The sequence below is a fragment of the Bufo bufo genome, chromosome 3, assembly GCF_905171765.1.
Source record: "Bufo bufo chromosome 3, aBufBuf1.1, whole genome shotgun sequence".
Classification (NCBI taxonomy): Eukaryota; Metazoa; Chordata; class Amphibia; order Anura; family Bufonidae; genus Bufo; species Bufo bufo.
Window position 1 is genome coordinate 396,469,102 of NC_053391.1, and position 20,041 is coordinate 396,489,142.

Here is a 20,041-nt window from a genome sequence, read left to right on the forward strand (position 1 = left end):
CCCTTATACATTTTACCGGGCGCCTTGGCTTCAAACAATACATCCCAAGCAAGCGCGCCCTGTATGGGGTCAAATTGTATAAGCTCTGTGAAAGGGCCACAGGCTATACCCACAAATTTCGGATCTATGAGGGAAAAGATCCGACCCTGGAGCCGGTCGGTTGCCCTGACTACCTGGGGAGCAGTGGGAAGACAGTCTGGGACTTGGTGTCACCCTTATTTGGCAAGGGGTACCATCTTTATGTGGACAATTTTTACACAAGTGTGCCCCTCTTCAGGCATTTGTTCCTAGAACAGATTGGCTGCTGTGGCACCGTGCGACCTAGTCGCCGGGGCTTCCCCCAACGGCTCGTTACCACCCGTCTTGCAAGGGGGGAGAGGGCTGCCTTGTGTAACGAAGAACTGCTCGCGGTGAAATGGAGAGACAAGCGTGACGTTTACATGCTCTCCTCCATTCATGCAGACACGACAATACAAATTGAACGGGCAACCAGTGTCATTGAAAAGCCCCTCTCAGTCCACGACTATAACCTTCACATGGGAGGGGTGGACTTCAATGACCAGATGTTGGCTCCCTATTTAGTTTCCCGACGCACCAGACGCTGGTATAAGAAGGTGTCTGTATATTTAATTCAATTGGCTGCATATAATAGTTTTGTTCTCTACAGTAAGGCTGGGAGAACAGGATCCTTCCTCAAATTTCAGGAAGAGATCATCGAGAACCTCCTGTATCCAGGAGGTTCCGTGGCCCCATCCACCAGTGTAGTGAGCCGTCTACACGAGCGACATTTCCCCAATGTCGTTGCTGGTACCTCAACCCGACCGTCACCCCGAAAAAGATGTTGTGTCTGTAGCAGGAGTGGAATAAGGTGTGACACCCACTATTTCTGTCCTGACTGCCCTGACCACCGTGCCCTATGCTTAGGGGAGTGTTTCCGGAAGTACGACACACAGGTACACTTAGCATAGGGATTGCATCTCACAGGACAGGCACACAGGGCTATTAGGGCCCTTACACTCACAGCTGCTGCAAACCTCTCCTTTCACCTGGGACAAAGTGCATAATACTGCGCCACATCTTTGGGCGATTTGCGCTTTGCACATTGTCCCATGGGGAAGGAGAGGTTTGTCCTATAAAGGTAAAAAAATCACTGGTAAGCAAAAAAGTTAACGTTCTGTTCAAAAAGTTAAATAAAGTTTATATGTTCCGTTCAAATTTTATTATAAAGTTAATAAATTTATTGCGTTGCGGCCTGGTTTTTTCTTTTTTTACCTTCCAGGTGGACCAACCGATCGACTAGCTGCAGCACTGATGTGCATTCTGACAGAAGCATTGCGCTGCTGTCAGATTACACAAAAGTCGGTGTATGCGGCACTGCAAGACGAGATTTCTCCTCTGCAGTAAAAGATACGTTTGCCGAGGCATATGAGCTGAGGGGGAGGCGGTGTTCATATACTTTGGCAAACACTTTTTATATAAAAAATAAAATAAAAAATCCCGGCAATGATTTATTCATACACATCGATTGATGTGAATGGAGAAATCTGGTTTGCCAGGGCATACGGGCTAAGTGGGTATGGATGTTGGGCGGAGCTCCTATGTCCTGGCGGACGCCTTTCCCCTCCTTTTTTTTTTTTGGCAGAGATTTTTTCATCCACATTGATCGATGTGAATGAAGAAATCTGTGCCGTTCATTTTTTCTTTCAGCTCCGAGGCTCAACGGAAAAAAAAAAAATCTCATTACCCGTATGCTCAATATAAGGAGAATAGCAGAAACTCCTAATGCTGGCCATACATGTAATGATTGTGGAGACCCTCAAATGCCAGGGAAGTACAAACACCCCACAAATGACCCCATTTTGGAAAGAAGACACCCCAAGGTATTCGCTGAGGGGCATATTGAGTCCATGAAAGATTGAAATTTTTGTCCCAAGTTAGCGGAAAGGGAGACTTTGTGAGAAAAAAAAAAATATATCAATTTCCGCTAACTTGTGCCAAAAAGAAAAATTTCTATGAACTCGCCATGCCCCTTATTGAATACCTTGGGGTGTCTTCTTTCTAAAATGGGGTCACATGTGGGGTATTTATACTGCCCTGGCATTTTAGGGGCCCTAAAGCGTGAGAAGAAGTCTGGGATCCAAATGTCTAAAAATGCCCTCCTAAAAGGAATTTGGGCCCCTTTGCGCATCTAGGCTGCAAAAAAGTGTCACATATGTGGTATCTCCGTACTCAGGAGAAGTTGGGGAATGTGTTTTGGGGTGTCATTTTACATATACCCATGCTGGGTGAGATAAATATCTTGGTCAAATGCCAACTTTGTATAAAAAAATGGGAAAAGTTGTCTTTTGCCGAGATATTTCTCTCACCCAGCATGGGTATATGTAAAAAGACACCCAAAAACACATTGCCCTACTTCTTCTGAGTACGGCGATACCAGATGTATGACACTTTTTTGCAGCCTAGGTGGGCAAATGGGCCCACATTCCAAAGAGCACCTTTCGGATTTCACAGGGCATTTTTTACACATTTTGATTTCAAACTACTTCTCAAGCATTCGTGCCCCTAAAATGCCAGGGCAGTATAACTACCCCACAAGTGACCCCATTTTGGAAAGAAGACACCCCAAGGTATTTCGTGATGGGCATAGTGAGTTCATGGAAGTTTTTATTTTTTGTCACAAGTTAGTGGAATATGAGACTTTGTAAGAAAAAAAAATAAAAAATCATAATGTTCCGCTAACTTGTGACAAAAAAAAATAAATTCTAGGAACTCGCCATGCCCCTCACGGAATACCTTGGGGTGTCTTCTTTCCAAAATGGGGTCACTTGTGGAATAGTTATACTGCCCTGGCCTTTTAGGGGCCCTAATGTGTGAGAAGTAGTTTGAAATCAAAATCTGTAAAAAATGCCCTGTGAAATCGGAAAGATGCTCTTTGGAATGTGGGCCCCTTTGCCCACCTAGGCTACAAAAAAGTGTCACACATCTGGTATCGCCGTACTCAGGAGAAGTTGGGCAATGTGTTTTGGGGTGTCTTTTTACATATACCCATGCTGGGTGAGAGAAATATCTCGGCAAAAGACAACTTTCCCATTTTTTTATACAAAGTTGGCATTTGACCGAGATATTTATCTCGCCCAGCATGGGTATATGTAAAATGACACCCCAAAACACATTGCCCAACATCTCCTGAGTACGGCGATACCAGATGTGTGACACTTTTTTGTAGCCTAGGTGGGCAAAGGGGCCCACATTCCAAAGAGCACCTTTCCGATTTCACAGGGCATTTTTTTACAGATTTTGATTTCAAACTACTTCTCACACATTAGGGCCCCTAAAAGGCCAGGGCAGTATAACTACCCCACAAGTGACCCCATTTTGGAAAGAAGACACCCCAAGGTATTGCGTGAGGGGCATGGCGAGTTCCTAGAATTTTTTATTTTTTGTCACAAGTTAGCGGAAAATGATGATTTTTTTTTTTGATTTTTGTTTCTTACAAAGTCTCATATTTCACTAACTTGTGACAAAAAATAAAAACTTCCATGAACTCACTATGCCCATCAACGCTATAACTTTTACCCAAACCATTTTTTTTTTACCCAAACATTTTTTTTTATTAAAGACATGTAGAACAATAAATTTAGAGAAAAATTTATATATAGATGTCGTTTTTTTAAAAAAAAATTACAACTGAAAGTGAAAAATGACATTTTTTTGCAAAAATTTCGTTAAATTTCGATTAATAACAAAAAAATTAAAGATGTCAGCAGCAATGAAATACCACCAAATGAAAGCTCTATTAGTGAGAAGAAAAGGAGGTAAAATTCATTTGGGTGGTAAGTTGCATGACCGAGCAATAAAAGTAGTGTAGTGCAGAAGTATAAAAAGTGGCCTGGTCATTAAGGGTGTTTAAGCTAGGGGGCTGAGGTGGTTAACTGCAGACTGTCAGCTTTAATTTGAGGGTATTTACATCCAAATCACGTGAACGGTGTAGGAATTGCAATAGTTTGCATATGTGCCTCCCACTTGTTAAGGAACCAAAAGTAATGGGACAATTGGCTTCTCAGCTGTTCCATGGCCAGGTGTGTGTTATTCCCTCATTATCCCTATTACAATGAGCAGATAAAAGATCCAGAGTTCATTTCAAGGGTGCTATTTGCATTTGAAATCTGTTGCTGTCAACTCACAAGATGAGATCCAAAGAGCTGTCACTATCAGTGAAGCAAGCCATTATTAGGCTGAAAAAACAACACAAACCCATCAGACAGATAGCAAAAACATTAGGCATGGCCAAAACAACTGTTTGGAACATTCTTAAAAAGAAGGAACGCACCAGTGAGCTCAGCAACACACAAAAGACCCGGAAGACCACGGAAAACAACTGTGGTGGATGACCGAATAATTCTTTCCCTGGTGAAGACAACACCCTTCACAACAGTTGGCCAGATCAAGAACACTCTCTAGGAGGTAGGTGTATGTGTGTCAAAGTCAACAATCAAGAGAAGACTTCACCAGAGTGAATACAAAGGGTTCACCACAAGATGTAAACCATTGGTGAGCCTCAAAAACAGAAAGGCCAGATTAGAGTTTGCCAAACGACATTTAAAAAAGCCTTCACAGTTCTGGAACAACATCCTATGGATAGATGAGACCAAGATCAACTTGTACCAGAGTGATGGGAAGAGAAGAGTATGGAGAAGGAAAGGAACTGCTCATGATCCTAACCATACCACCTCATCAGTGAAGCATGGTGGTGGTAGTGTCATGGCGTGGGCATGTATGGCTGCCAATGGAACTGGTTCTCTTGTATTTATTGATGATGTGACTGCTGACAAAAGGAGCAGGAAGAATTCTGAAGTGTTTCGGGCAATATTATCTGCTCATATTCAGCCAAATGCTTCAGAACTTATTGGACGGTGCTTCACAGTGCAGATGGACAATGACCCAAAGCATACTGCAAAATCAACCGAAGAGTTTTTTTAAGGGAAAGAGGTGGAATGTTATGCAATGGCCAAGTCAATCACCTGACCTGAATCCGATTGAGCATGCATTTCACTTGCTGAAGACAAAACTAAAGGGAAAATGCCCCAAGAACAAGCAGGAACTGAAGACAGTTGCAGTAGAGGCCTGGCAGAGCATCACCAGGGATGAAACCCAGCGTCTGGTGATGTCTATGCGTTCCAGACTTCAGGCTGTAATTGACTGCAAAGGATTTGCAACCAAGTATTAAATAGTGAAAGTTTGATTTATGATTATTATTCTGTCCCATTAATTTTAGTTCCCTAACAAGTGGGAGGCACATATGCAAACTGTTGTAATTCCTACACCGTTAAGGCTACTTTCACACTAGCGTTCGGAGCGGATCCGTCTGATGTTTCATCAGACGGATCCGCTCCGAAAATGCAGATGTTCGCATCCGTTCAGAACGGATCCGTCTGCATTAAAACTTAGAAAATTTTCTAAGTATGAAAGTAGCCTGAGCGGATCCGTTCAGACTTTACATTGTAAGTCAATGGGGAACGGATCCGCTTGAAGATTGAGCCATATGGTGTCATCTTCAAGCGGATCCGTCCCCATTGACTTACATTGTAAGTCTGGACGGATCCGCTCGCCTCCGCACGGCCAGGCGGACACCCGAACGCTGCAAGCAGCGTTCAGGTGTCCGCTCACTGAGCGGAGCGGAGGCTGAGCGCTGGCAGGCGGATGCATTCTCAGTGGATCCGCCTCCACTGAGAATGCATTGGGGCCAGACGGATGCGTTCGGGGCCGCTCGTGAGCCCCTTCAAACGGAGCGCACGAGCGGACACCCGAACGCTAGTGTGAAAGTAGCCTTACCTGATTTGGATGTAAATACCCTTGAATTAAAGCTGACAGTCTGCAGTTAAAGCACATCTAGTTCGTTTCATTTCAAATCCATTGTGGTGGTGTATAGGGCCAAAAATCCTAGAACTGTGTCGATGTCCCAATATTTATGTACCTGATCTGTATGGCTACCTTTACATGGTAAGCAGGGGGCAGTCCAGTAAGGAGCTCTGTAACCACTGAGTTCTGGACTGCATGTAATATAAGGCTACTTTCACACTAGCGGCACGGACCTCCCGCAGGCTGTTCCGTCAGGTGAACAGCCTGACGGATCCGTCCTGCCGCTAGTGACCTTGTGCCCTCGGACTGCCGCTCCGTCCCCATTGACTATAATGGGTGCGGGGCGGAGTTGCGGCAGAGGCACGGCAGCGCACGGCGAGAGGCTGCCGGAATAAATGTCGGACATATCATAGTTTTATTCCGGCAGCCTCTTGCCGTGCCTCCACCAGAACTCAGCCACCGCCCCCATTATAGTCCAGTTAATGGGGCACACGGTCACTAGCGGCAGATCGGATCCGACAGGCTGTTCACCTGACGGAACAGCCTGCCGGAGGTCTGTGCCGCTAGTGTGAAGGTATTCTAAGGCCGTAAATCACAGGGAACATTACACTGGAGTCCTATTGTAGCTTTCAGGAGGCCTCCAAACAAGCTTGGTAAATTAGGTTCAGAACTATGGGGCTGACTCTCCTATGTTCCTGAAACCTGAAGTTGAAAGCCTGTTGTGTTTCATCTATAGAAAAATAATAAAATGCTTTGACTCTCAGAATCTGGTGACAAGAAAAACTTTTTTTTCTTTTAAGGGTATTGTGCACGGGTAGTAAAACATAGAAAAAATATATAAAAACTATAACAATTTAGTATCACCGTAATTATACGTACAGAGTCACAGAATAAGTAATCTTTTTTTTTTTGCACCACATGATGAATGCTGTAAAAAGGAAAAAAACATTTCTCCTAACGTTTTGCAATCAGAGATACGCCTTTTTGAGTAGAAAGAATCTGCCTTCTTGAGCAGCTGGGGGCTGGCCCCTTAACAGAGTAACCTTTGGGTGATGGATGCCACCGTATGGCATCCGTCACAGACATTTGTTAAACGCATATGTCATGAGCTTTTTATGGCATATCCATTAGATGGATGTCATGAAAGCCTATGGGTGACATGTCTAGCAGTGGCATCTGTCATCCATCAACTATAATAGCATACATTGTTAATTAATTTGTACTGTAAAAAAACATTTCCCGAATTCGGGTTCGGTTCCAAGGTACCACTTGGAACCGAGCCCGAGTTCGGGAAATGTTTTTTTACAGTACAAATTAATTTATGAAGTTATAACCAAAGTTTTGCGAGACTTCGCTAAGCAATAACTTTGGCTCATCTGAGCCAATACATTCTAATACTGTACGGAGCTTCTGCTCCGTACAGTATTTGAACAAAGTTTTATGCGAATCGACTTCAGATATTTCATTCGAAGTCGATTCGCTCATCCCTAATTCTGACCCTCTGTTGCCTGACCTGACCCTCGATCATTTACTGTATTGCAAGTACTCTGCCAGTCCTGACCTCGGCCTGTCCCTGATTTTGCCTAATCCCTCTGTGCTCCGCACCGGTGTCTTTGACCCCCATGCGTCAGCTGTCAACCACATACAGACGCCCACACTGCTGCTCCAGTTTTCCAGGCCAGGCTATTTATCCGGCTGCAGCTGTGACTTCACGGCGTAAAGTGACCACTGTAGGCAATCACTGGCCTCAGCGGTGCACTCGACGATCAAATGTTGTCAACATGATGTCACTGGTGCAAAAAGAGCCCAGATGAAGGATTAGCGAGGTAAGCACTTATGACTAGGGTTGAGCGAATCCGAACTGTAAAGTTCGGGTTCGTACCGAACTTTACGATTTTTTGACCCCGAACCCGAACATTTCAGTAAAAGTTCAGGTTCGAGTTCAGTGATTTAATGGCGCTTTTTGAAAGGCTGCAGGGCAGCATATCAACAAACGTTTAACTTGTGTGCCCTTAGAAGCCATTACAGCCATGCCTACTAATGGCATGGCTGTGATTGGCCAGTGCAGCATGTGACCCAGCCTCTATATAAGCTGGAATCACGTAGCGCCGCACGTCACTCAGCTCTTACAAATGTAGGGATAGGATGCTGCTGCTGTGAGGGAGAGAATAGGAAAGAATCTGATATCAGAACTTCTTGCTAACTTTGCGATCTACAGCGATTTTTTTTTTGTGGGTGCAATGCAACATTTTTGTACCCTGCCCTGAGCCCAGTGACACAGAAAAATACGTTTTATCTGTCTGTTAGTTAGGTGGGCGTCGGCGGCCATTTTGTGTAAGTGCAGTGCACCAGCACTGCATATGTGCCAGGGACAACAATGTAATCCTGTTCTTTTAGTTCAGTGGGAAAAATATACCCATTTTTTAAGTGCACCTGCACTGCATATGTGCCAGGGGAAGGGAAAATAATATATGTAATCTGTCTGTGAGTTCAGGGACCCATGGGTAACATATTCAAAAAAAATCTGTATGTCTGTGCTGCATATGTGAGTGTAATCAATTCAGTAAATCCATCTATTAGATTCTGGGGGGGACAAATTAATTTTTTTTTGCTAAAGTACCTTTGCGGCCTGTGCTGCAAATCTGATAGTGAAATATAATCTGTAAATCCATCTGTTTCACTGTGGTTGAAAAAATCATTTTTTGTTTTTCATAAAGTACCCTTGCGGCCTGCACTGCAAATCTGATAGTGAAATATAATCAGTGAATACAACTGGGACATTGTGGGTCAAAAAAACACTATTTTTTGCCCATAAAGTACCTTTGCGGCCTGCACTGCAAATCTGATGAGATATAATCAGTGAATACAACTTTATGATTGAAAAAATCTTTTTTTTGGGCCATAAGTACCTTTGCGGCCTGCACTGCAAATCTGATAGTGAAATAAAATCAGTAAATCCATCTGTTTCACTGTGGTTGAAAAAAATCATCTTTTTTTTGGACATAAAGTACCTTTGCAGCCTGTGCTGCATTTCTGACAGTCCAATAAAACCATTAAATACTGCTGCTACATTGTTGGTTGAAAAAAACTCACTTTTTGTGCTAGATAGTACATTTGCGGCCTGCGCTGCATTTCTGACAGTCCACTTAAACCGTTAAATACTGCTTTTACATTGTTGGTTGAAAAAAGCACACTTTTTGTGCTAGATAGTACATTTGCAGCCTGCGCTGCATTTCTGACAGTCCAATAAAACAATTAAATACTGCTGTTACATTGTTGGTTGAAAAAAACTCACTTTTTGTGCTAGATAGTACATTTGCTGCCTGCACTGCATTTCTGACAGTCCAATAAAACCGATAAATACTGCTGTTACATTGTTGATGGACAAATTCAAATTTTTTTGTGACCGTAAAGTAATTGTATTAAATTCGCCTGTCACACTGTTGTGTGACCTCAAGACATTTTTTCTCTTTATGACACCGGCACAGCCTTACTGTCAGTGAACTTAATTGTTGACTATTGGCGTTTACATTGTCGCCTGACATAAACCATCTGTTAGTTTGGTGGGTTTTGAGGAGAGCGTCAAATAAGGGACGTGGCCCTGGCCGTAGTGCTGCTGGTGTTGGTGGAGCTCCTGTTGCAGGGAGAGGACGTGGTCGATCTGTGCCAGCTACACGCACAAGTGAAACACCTTGCTCAGGTGCGAGTAGGCAACAGAACCTTCAGCGTTATTTGGTAGGGCCGAATGCGGCTCTATGAATGGTGAGGCCAGAACAAGTACAGGCGATAGTAGTTGGGTGTCTGACAGTACCTCCAGTTCCTTCACATTGTCTCCCACCCAGTCCCCTGCTGAAAGATCAGAGTTGGCACCTGCAGCCCATGGCCATCAGTCTTTCACCTCACCCCCTTGCAAATCAGCCAAGCAGTCTGAGCCCCAAGTCATGCAGCAGTCTCTTCTGCTTTTTGATGACTCTGCTAGCAGGGTTTCCCAGGGCCATCCACATAGCCCTGCCCCAGAAGTGGAAGAGATTGAGTGCACCGATGCCCAACCACTTATGTTTCAGGATGAGTACATGGGAGGACCACCGCAGCATGTCTCGGATGATGACGAAACAAAGGTGCCAATGGCTGTGGCTTTCTGCAGTGTGCAGAACGACAAGGAGAGCAGGGGTCAAGACTTGGTGGAAGATGATGTGGAGGATGATGAGGTCCTTGACCCCACATGGAATCAAGGTCATGCGAGTGACCTGTGTAGTTCGGTGGAAGAGGTGGTGGTCGCACAGAGCCACCAGCACAGGAAAAGAGGGAGCAGGGTGCAAAAGCGGAGCGGCCGTCCCCTAGACAGTACCTCTGCTACTGCCCACCGCACCAAGGGACCAAGCACACCAAAGCAAGCTCCAAGCAGTTCTTCAGACAATGTGCTGACGACAAGACATGACTGGTTTGCACGCTGTGCAATCAGAGTCTGAAGCGAGGCATAAACGTTCTAAACCTGAGCACAACCTGCATGACCAGGCAACCTAGATACCTCAAAAACCAAGAAAGGTCTCTGGCTCCTGCTTCCTTTTCTGCTGCACTCTCTTCCTTCCCTGCACAGCCAAAAGGGGGACAAAATCAGGTGTGCACTGTGCAACGCCATCTGTGGCAAGGTCCACCTAACTACGGATACGTGGACCAGTAAGCATGGTCAGGGACGTTATATCTCTCTAACAGCACACTGGGTAAATGAAGTGGCAGCTGGGGCTGAGGCGGATAGCAGTTTGCCGCATGTCCTTCTACCACCGAGGATTGCAGGGCGCTTCAGTTTGCCTCCTGTTGCTTCCTCCTCCTACTCTGCTTCCTCATCCTCTACTGCCTTCTCATCCGGTCAGCGTAACACCTTCACCACCAACTTCAGCACAGCCAGGGGTAAACGACAGCAGGCAGTTTTAAAACTTATCTGTTTGGAGGACAAACCCCACACCACGCAGGAGCTGTGGACGGGCGTGGAAAAGCTTTGTCTGCACGCCACAACAACCAGCACCACCAGCTGATATGGAACGTCTTAGGAGGAGGCAGCATTTCACCAACATGGTGGAGTAGTATGTGTGCACACGCCTACACGTACTGACTGATGGGTTGCCCCCTTCAACTTCTGGGTCTCCAAATTGTGCTTATGGCCTGAGCTTGCCCTTTACGCCTTGGAGGTGCTGGCCTGCCCTGCAGCCAGTGAATTGTCTGAACGTGTATTCAGCACGGCAGGGGGCCTTATCACAGACAAGCGCAGCCGCCTGTCCCCAGCCAATGTGGACAAGATCACGTTCATTAAAATGAACCAGGCATGGATCCCACAGGACTTGTCTGTATCTTGTGCAGAATAGACATGTAAACCAGCCTTACCCAGCCATTGTTATACTACAGTGCAATTGCTCATTGTTTTATTTTTTATATTTCCCAATGTTTTGGGGTGTACCCTAATTTAAACAAAAATACAAATAAAAAAAATACCAGGGTTGGCTACCTCCTCCACCGCTGCTTCCACCTACACCACCACGTCCACCGCCTCCTCAACCTCCTACTCCATATGGATCTCCACCTCCTAGATCAAGATTATAATTTTTTTTTTTTAAGTATTTTATGTTATTTTAAGTCATTGCACTATCCGCATTTGTTTGCTGAGCACTTGCAATGCTCTTAAGCACATTTTGCTGCCTTTTGCAGTGTATAATCAGTGGAAAAAAATACTTTTTTTGCCATAAAGTACCTTTGCGGCCTGCGCTGTATTTGTGTTGGTGAAAGAAAATCTGCTAAATCCATCTGTTGGGAGGGTTGTCCAGTTTTCTTTTTGACATATTGTACCTTATTTAGGTGGGAAAATTAGACATATACAATCTTCATATATTTACAAAAAACATAAAAAGTGGTGAACATTTTTAAATGCATTTTTACCAGTTTTTAACAGCAATATGCAACATATACTATACGAAACTGTAATTATTTATTTCTATATGTTTATTTTATTTTAGAAGCACTTTTGAAAATTTTTTAACATTTTTAAAAACTTTTGAAAATGTTTAAATACAGTATGTTTTCCTGCACCACACCAAGTTTGTGGGGGCACACAGGTGTCATAATGATTGAAACCCCCCAGAGTGACAACATTTTGAATACTAGACGCCTTAAGCTACTTTCACACTAGCGACAGGACGGATCCAACAGGCTGTTCACCCTGTCAGATCCGTTCTACCGCTATTTCGCCGTGCCGCCGCTCCATCCCCATTGACTATAATCGGGGACGGATCGGCGGTCCGGCAGCACGGCGAAATAGCCTGTCGGATCCGTCCTGCCGCTAGTGTGAAAGTACCGTAAAAGGGATTCTGTCAGCAAGATTACGCATAAGCCTGATTACATGTTATTGGAGGTCTCCTATAGAATGTCAGAAATATACCGGTATGTAACTTATGAAAGCTGTAGTTTTGTTGAAAATACAATTTTATATATATGCAAATCACCTGTGAAAAGAGCCCAAGGGGCTGTCCTAACCGTCAGTGGAGCCCAGCCATGCCCATTCCGAGTGAACCCAGCACCTCCCCTCAAGTCCCCTCCTAGCAACTCTGACGTCATTCTGAGGCCATATTGTAATCTCGCGTGAGAGCTTTTACTTGTCACCTAAGCTCCCACACAGTCTCCCATCCCTGTGCTGGCATCAGCCTAATGAAAAGAACTGTACATGTGACAGCTTAAAAAAATAAAGCTGGCGTATGCGCAGTTTTTGAAACTTTTATTTTTCTAAAAAACTAAGAGACTTCAACTTTTGGGGGTCTGATTCCTTTTACATTGCAGCATAATACATAGTGTATTGTACTGCATTGAACTGTCAGTATTACACTGGTAGCCGGGACTCATAATCTTCCCTACATAGCAGACTCAGAGGCCTGTGTTATGGGTCCAATGGGGGAGAGAGGGAAAACGCTTCCTCTGTAAACCCCTCAGATACCGCAGTTAATTATTATTTATTATTAAAGCGTAATTTATATAAAAAGGGGTATACATACAAAATAAAAAAAACTAATACCATAAGCATGAAAAAGACAAGTTACAAACTGGTACAGAAGGAGAGAGGACCCTGCCCACAAGGGCTTACAATTTACAATGTTTGAAGAGGTGGGTTTTCAGGTTTCTTTTGAAGGTTTGCATGGTAGTTGAGCGTCTTACACGCTGTGGTAGAGCAGTGATGGCTAACCTCTGGCACTCCAGCTATGGTGAAACCAAGACTCCCAACATACTCTATTCATTTCTATGGAGTTCTAAAAAACAGCAAGGCAAGTGTGCATCTTGGGAGTTGTAGTTTTACCACAGCTGGAGTGCTGGAGCTTAGCCATCACAGTTGTAGAGAGTTCCAGAGTATGGGAACCATATGGGAGAAATCTTGGAGCAAATTTTGTAGGAAGAGAGTAGAGAAGGAGGTCTGGTAAAGATAGGAGATTGCGTTTAGGAAGGTATTGGGTGATCAGGTCAAACATGTATGAAGGGGACAGGTTGTGGACAGCCTTATATGTCATAGTAAGTATTTTGTACTGGATTCTCTAGGCAGTGGAGAGCCAGTGAAGGGATTGGCAGAGAGAAGAGACAAAAGAGTAATGGGGACAGGTGGATTAGTCAGGCGGCAGAGTTGAAGACAGATTGGAGGGGTGCGAGAATGCTAGATGGTAGGCCATGGAGGAGGATGTTACAGTAGTCTAGGCGGGAAGTGAAAAGGGTACGTACAAGCATTTTTGCACACTCTGAATTGAGAAATGTGCGGATCTGTGAGATATTTTTGAGTTGGAGGGCTTAGATGTGCAGTTTGAAGGACAGAGCAAAATCAAAGTTTACCCCAAGGCAGCAGACTTGGTTGACTGGGGAGAGTGTGTAGCCATTGACTGTGATAGAAAGGTCTGATAAGGGGGCTGAGTGAGATGGTAAAAAATGATAAATTCTGTTTTATCCATGTTAAGTTTCAGAAAGCGAGAGGAGAAGAAGGATTCTATAGAGGATAGGTATTTGGGGATTCTGGATAGTAGGATGGTGAGGTAAATTTGCTTGTTATCAGTATAGAAGTGATATTAAAAGCCATGGGATTTTATGAGCTGTCCCAGGCCAAAGGTGTAGATTAAGAAGAGCAGGGGTCCTAGGACAGAGCCTTGAGGGACTTCGACAGAGAGCGGACGAAGCGAAGAGGTGCTGTGTGAGTGGGAGACACTAAAGGGGTAATTTATCAAACTGGTGTAAAGTAGAACTGACTTAGTTTCTCATAGCAACCAATCTGATTCCACCTTTCATTTTCCAAAAGAGCTGTCGAAAATTAAAGGTGGAATCTGATTGGTTGCTCTGGGCAACTAAGCCATTTCTACTTTACACTAGTTTGATAAATAAACCCATAAATTTCCGGTCTGTAAGGTATGGTGTGATCAACAGAGGGCCAAGTCCGTGATGCTAAGAGATGCAAGAGTTTTTAGCAGAAGGGAGTGGTCAACAGTGTCAAAGGCAGAGGATAGGTCAAGGTGGAGGAGGACAGAGTAATGGCGTTTGGCTTTGGCAGTTAGCAGGTCGTTGGTGACTTTGATAAGGACAGTTTCAGTAGAGTGGTGGAGTCAAAAGCCAGATTGTAGCCAAATAGTGAATAGGAAGAGAGATGGGAGGACAGTCCAAGGTGGACAAATTGTTAACTTTGAAGCATCAGGGAGTAATGATATGGGGCAATAGCTAGACAAAGAAGATAGGTCGAGGGAAGGCTTTTTGAGGTTGGGTGTGATGGTAGCATGTTTAAAACTGGAGTGAAAGACACTGGTGGTTAGAGATAGGTTGAATAAATGGGTTAGGGCAGGGATAAACACTGTGAGGAGGTTGGGGATAAGGTGGAATGGGATCGGGTCAAGCACACACCGGTGGTGAGATGTGATATGGAGAGTAGGGTGGAAAGTTCTTCTCCTCTAATAGTGAAGAAGCTGGTTTTGGGGGAAGAGGACTGAATAGATGTGTAGAAGGGCTGTGGGAACTGTAGGCTGAAGCTTTCTCTGATGTCAATATTTTGTTTGGAGCATGTGGCAAAGTCCTTGGCTAGGATGAGAGGTGAGGGAGGGGCACCGGGGACAGAGAAGAGAGTTAAAAGTGTTAAATAGTTGTTTAGGATTGTGAGAAAGGGAAGATAAAAGGGATGTGAATTAGGCCTGTTTTGCAGCAGCGAGCGCAGACTTGAAGTTGACGAGGGATTTTTTGTATGTGACAAAGGGCTCTTTAGAATGGATTTTCTTCCATCGCTGCTCTTCAACCCTGAAGACTTGTCTCAGATCTTTAGTCAGACTGGTGTGCCAGGGTTGCCTATCGATTTTTCAGGTTTTGTTATGTATGAGGGAGCGACTGAGTCGAGAGCTGTTGTTATCGTGGTGTTATATAAAACAGCAGCAGAATTTGCATCATAGAGAGAACACATGGTAGAGAGTGGCAGAAGAGATTCAGAGAGAAAGCAAAAGTCAAGATGTTTAAAGTTCCTATGAAGGTTTGATAATTTGTGAACTGGGGGGTGGCAGCTGAAGAGACAAATAAAGAGAACGTAAGTAGATTGTGGTCGGATAGGGGGAGAGGTGAAGGTCCCTTTACATGGGGCATCAGAGTAGCAGATAATCGGAAAGGAAGCGTTCCTTCCCAACAATTCGCTGCTCGCTGGTGGAGGAGATCGCTGCTGTAACGGATCTCCTGGCACCCCGACCGGGTACCTCCGTTGATAGATGCTCCTAGTGCTTTCCGAGGACTCCAAGCACTCCACTTAACACCGTACGCACTGCCGACCCCACGAACCGCCGAAGCTTGGTTGAGGTCTCACCGTCTCCTACCCACCCTGGACCTACGACAAGGCTCCAGGCTCCAGTGGGTGAACTTCTCCTAAAACCAGAGAGCAGGAACAGCTCTTAAAAGAGCTAGTAGTTATAGCCAGGGGAGTATAGCAAATCTCCCAGCGTATAGCAATCCCACAGTGTCGATCAGTTACTCAAACACCAGCCTCAACATGATGAAGGATAAAACAGGAACTCTTTATTGAGGGCTACCCGCCCGTATTTATGCAGGTCCCCATCTGGTGGACACGCCCCTAGGGGACCAAAAGGAAGACTGTGACACAGGACAGATATGCAGCACTTCAGGATACACAGACACAATACATCCCCACAATGCATCATGGTTTCCTCCTCTCTGCCCTGGAGACACCCGAGGAGTAATCCAATTATCTCTCAAGACAAAGGGAAATCGCCAATACACATGTGGGGACAACAGGACAGAAATCACCATTTAAACATGCAATGTCACAACCCTTACAGTAAACACAGACATTTAACATATCCCCAGATAGCTCAAGTCTGAGTGCATATTATTAGGTGAATGGCACTCAGACTACACGAATACAATAAAATTAGCTATCTGGGTACCCTCAGATAACATAAAATAGAATTCCATAGACAGATTTAAGCTGTGCGGCCGGTCTGTCTTCTCCTTTATAGTTAGTGTGGGCCATAATCCTGAGGCACGAGGCTGCTAGCCAGGCCCCTCCGAAACCCAGTGGCGAGGTTGGTTTCGCCACACATCTCCCCCTCCCAGGGAGGACTAACCAGATACCTGACCTCATGCCGGTCGGTATCTGAGTTAGTCAGGCAGTTCACCCACAACCTAATACTGGACCTGTTGAATTTTGGGGCCTGGCTCTGTTCTGTATGTTCCCAGCTGTTGAGGGGGCATCTGCTACTCCTTGCTTCCTTGTCGTTCTCTAGCTTGGAGCTGTAGGTACTTGGTGGGCAGAGGCCGACTGCGCTTTGCCCAGATGCCAGCTCTTCCGCTGGGGTAGCCTGTGGGAAGTCCGGCTCTGAAGAAGGGGATAGGGGAGGGCAGAGGCCGACTGCGCTCTGCCCAGATGCCAGCGCTTCCGCTGGGGTAGCCTGTGGAAAGTCAGCCTCTGGAGAAGAGGATAGAGGAGGGCAGAGGCCAACTGCGCTCTGCCCAGATGCCAGCTCTTCCGCTGGGGTAGCCTGTGGGATGTCCGGCTCTGGAGAAGAGGATAGGGGAGGGCAGAGGCTGACTGCGCTCTGCCTAGATCCCAGCTCTTCTGCTGGGGTAGCCTGTGGGGAGTCAGGCTCTGGATAAGAGGATAGGGGAGGCAAGAGGCCGACTGCGCTCTGCCCAGATGCCAGCTCTTCCGCTGGGATGTGGTCAGGGAATCCTATCCCCAGGACCTTGTTGCAGATCGGCTGTGGAGAGGAGGAATCGCTTACCTCCTCCTCCTGGCATTCCTGCAGGGTTGGTGGGGGATCTGAACCGGCCATCCAGCATCCCGGTAGGCCTGGTGCAGAGACCGCGGTCCCATCTGCACCATCGGAGTTAGGGGTGCTGTCCCCCTGTGGTTGGGGAGAGAGATCGGTTGTCTCTTCTCTCTTTACAACACACTGCTGCTGGGGAGTCAGACCAACTGTCTCAACTCCCTGAAACTCCGGCTGCCGTTTGGGATCTGGGCCGACTGCCCAGCATCTCTGTAGGGCCGGTGGAGAGACCTCGGTCCCATCTCCACCTGCCATCGGGGGGTCTTCCTAGAACCAGTCGATGAAGTTCCCTACTTTGGGAGTTGGTAGGGAAGCAGGGGGTATCGCCGGCAAGTCTTCCCAGTTGTAGGAGGGCAGATCTGACTCTGCTTGTCGAGTAGGTTGGGGATGAATGGAGCTGAGCAGGTGTTGGTAGGTCTGCTCCAGCTCCCACTCCCTTGTTACCAGGTGGGTCATGTCTTTGCTCACCTCCCTTCCGTCAGCATAAACATGCATGCCCATCCGGTAGTCGTAGATGTCCCAAAACCCAGACTCCTCCGTGCTGCCAAGATCAATGTCCTCCTCCAAGGCATCCCATAGTAACCCAGGTCCATCATAATCCTCACCCTCTGGTCTGTCGTGCTCATCCATCCAGGGGGAATGTTGAATGACATGCCACCTTAGGGCCTGGTAAGCGTCCTCTAGCCAAAGCTCCTTACATACCAGGTTCTGGAGCTCTGTTACCCAGTCATCCAGGGGCTGCTCTCCCAAGAGACCCATCCGCATCGCCACACGCTTCTGTAGCCGCTGCTCATAACTGGGGAGACTCTCACCTCGCCGCCGCTGGGCATTTTCCAGGGCATCATACCAGACTTCCTTTCTGTCTGCATCCCTGTAGTCTGCGGCTGCCTCCTCCTCCTCGTCATAGAACGCTGTCCGAAGACTAGCCGATTCCATCCTGCTGTAGCCAGGGGCGCTGTACGGATACTAGCGTTGCCCTCAATTTAGTAAATCCACGAACGGTGTCTCCGAGCTGCTTCTCCTCTCACTAGGACGCCATCCCACTGCTTGCCACCAAATGTAACGGATCTCCTGGCACTCCGACCGGGTACCTCTGTTGATGAATGCTCCTAGTGCTTTCCGAGGACTACAAGCACTCCACTTGACACCGTACGCACTGTAGACCCCACGGACCGCCGAAGCTTAGTTGAGGTCTCACAGTCTCCTACCCACCCTGGACCTACGACAAGGCTCCAGTGGGTGAACCTCTCCTAAAACCAGAGAGCAGGAACAGCTCTTAAAAGAGCTAGTAGTTATAGCCAGGGGAGTATAGCAAATCTCCCAGCGTATAGCAATCCCACAGTGTCGATCAGTTACCCAAACACCAGCCTCAACATGATGAAGGATAAAACAGGAACTCTTTATTGAGGGCTACCCGCCCGTATTTATGCAGATCTCCATCTGGTGGACACGCCCCTAGGGGACCAGAAGGAAGACTGTGACACAGGACAGATATGCAGCACTTCAGGATACACAGACACAATACATCCCCACAATGCATCATGGTTTCCTCCCCTCTGCCCTGGAGACACCCGAGGAGTAATCCAATTATCTCTCAAGACAAAGGGAAATCGCCAATACACATGTGGGGACAACAGGACAGAAATCACCATTTAAACATGCAATGTCACAACCCTTACAGTAAACACAGACATTTAACATATCCCCAGATAGCTCAAGTCTGAGTGCATATTATTAGGTGAATGGCACTCAGAATACACGAATACAATAAAATTAGCTATCTGGGTACCCTCACATAACATACAATACAATTCCAAAGACAGATTTAAGCTGTGCGGCCGATCTGTCTTCTCCTTTAAAGTTAGTATGGGCCATAATCCTGAGGCAAGAGGCTGGTAGAGATCTCCAGAGTATGGGGAGGAGTGATGACTAATACTATTGCTCTTCCTCATACTGACTCGTTGTTTGCCAACAGCAGATTGTGTTTATATAGCAAGATCTGCTGCCGGCAAATGACGATTTTTATGTGCGCACAAACGAAGAATGGACGTTTCAATCATTCTTCAGCGGTACATTTACACCGCCAGATAATCGCGATTATCTTTAAGATTCTTGGCCTGTGTATAAGGCCTCTGAGATAAAGGGATATTCCCATCTGAGACAATGGGGACATATCGCTAGGATATGCCTCCATTGTCTAATAGGTGCAGGTCCCATCGCTGGGACCCACACCTATACTAAGCGGGGAAGGTGGTGTCCAGTCACCACCAAGCACTCTCCCCGTAGTATTGAATGGGAGCGCACTACTCATTTCTATGGGGCCGACGGAAATAGCCGAGCCACCGCTTGTCTATTTTCGGCGGCCCCATAGAAATTAATGGAGGGCAGCTGAGCATGCACAGTGCACCCTCCATAACTTTCCGGGCTCCGTATTCAGTATAGGAGCAACCTGCACCTATCAGACAATTGTCTGAGAAGGGAAAACCCCTTTAAGGGCCCGGGCCCTTTACATGGGCCGAGAACTGCACAGATTATCACTAATGATCAGCCAGCTTAAAGGGAGTCTGTCACCTACCTGACCGGTTTCAAACAGGTGACATTGTTCAGTGGGGCACAAAGACATGACACAGATGTTACCCGTGGTTAGTTCTTCTGATGCTTCAAATCACCCAAAAAGTCGTTTTTATCATATGCTAATGAGCCGTCGCAAGTGCCCAGGGGCGGAGAGTTTTCTGAAAGCGCCTAAGTTCCTCCGCCTCACTCGTGCCTAACTCCGCCCCTCAGAAAGCTCAGGCCAGCCCTGTGGCATCATATTTCCCTATAGGCTGTTCGCGCATCACTGCCGGGCCCGGGCATGCTCA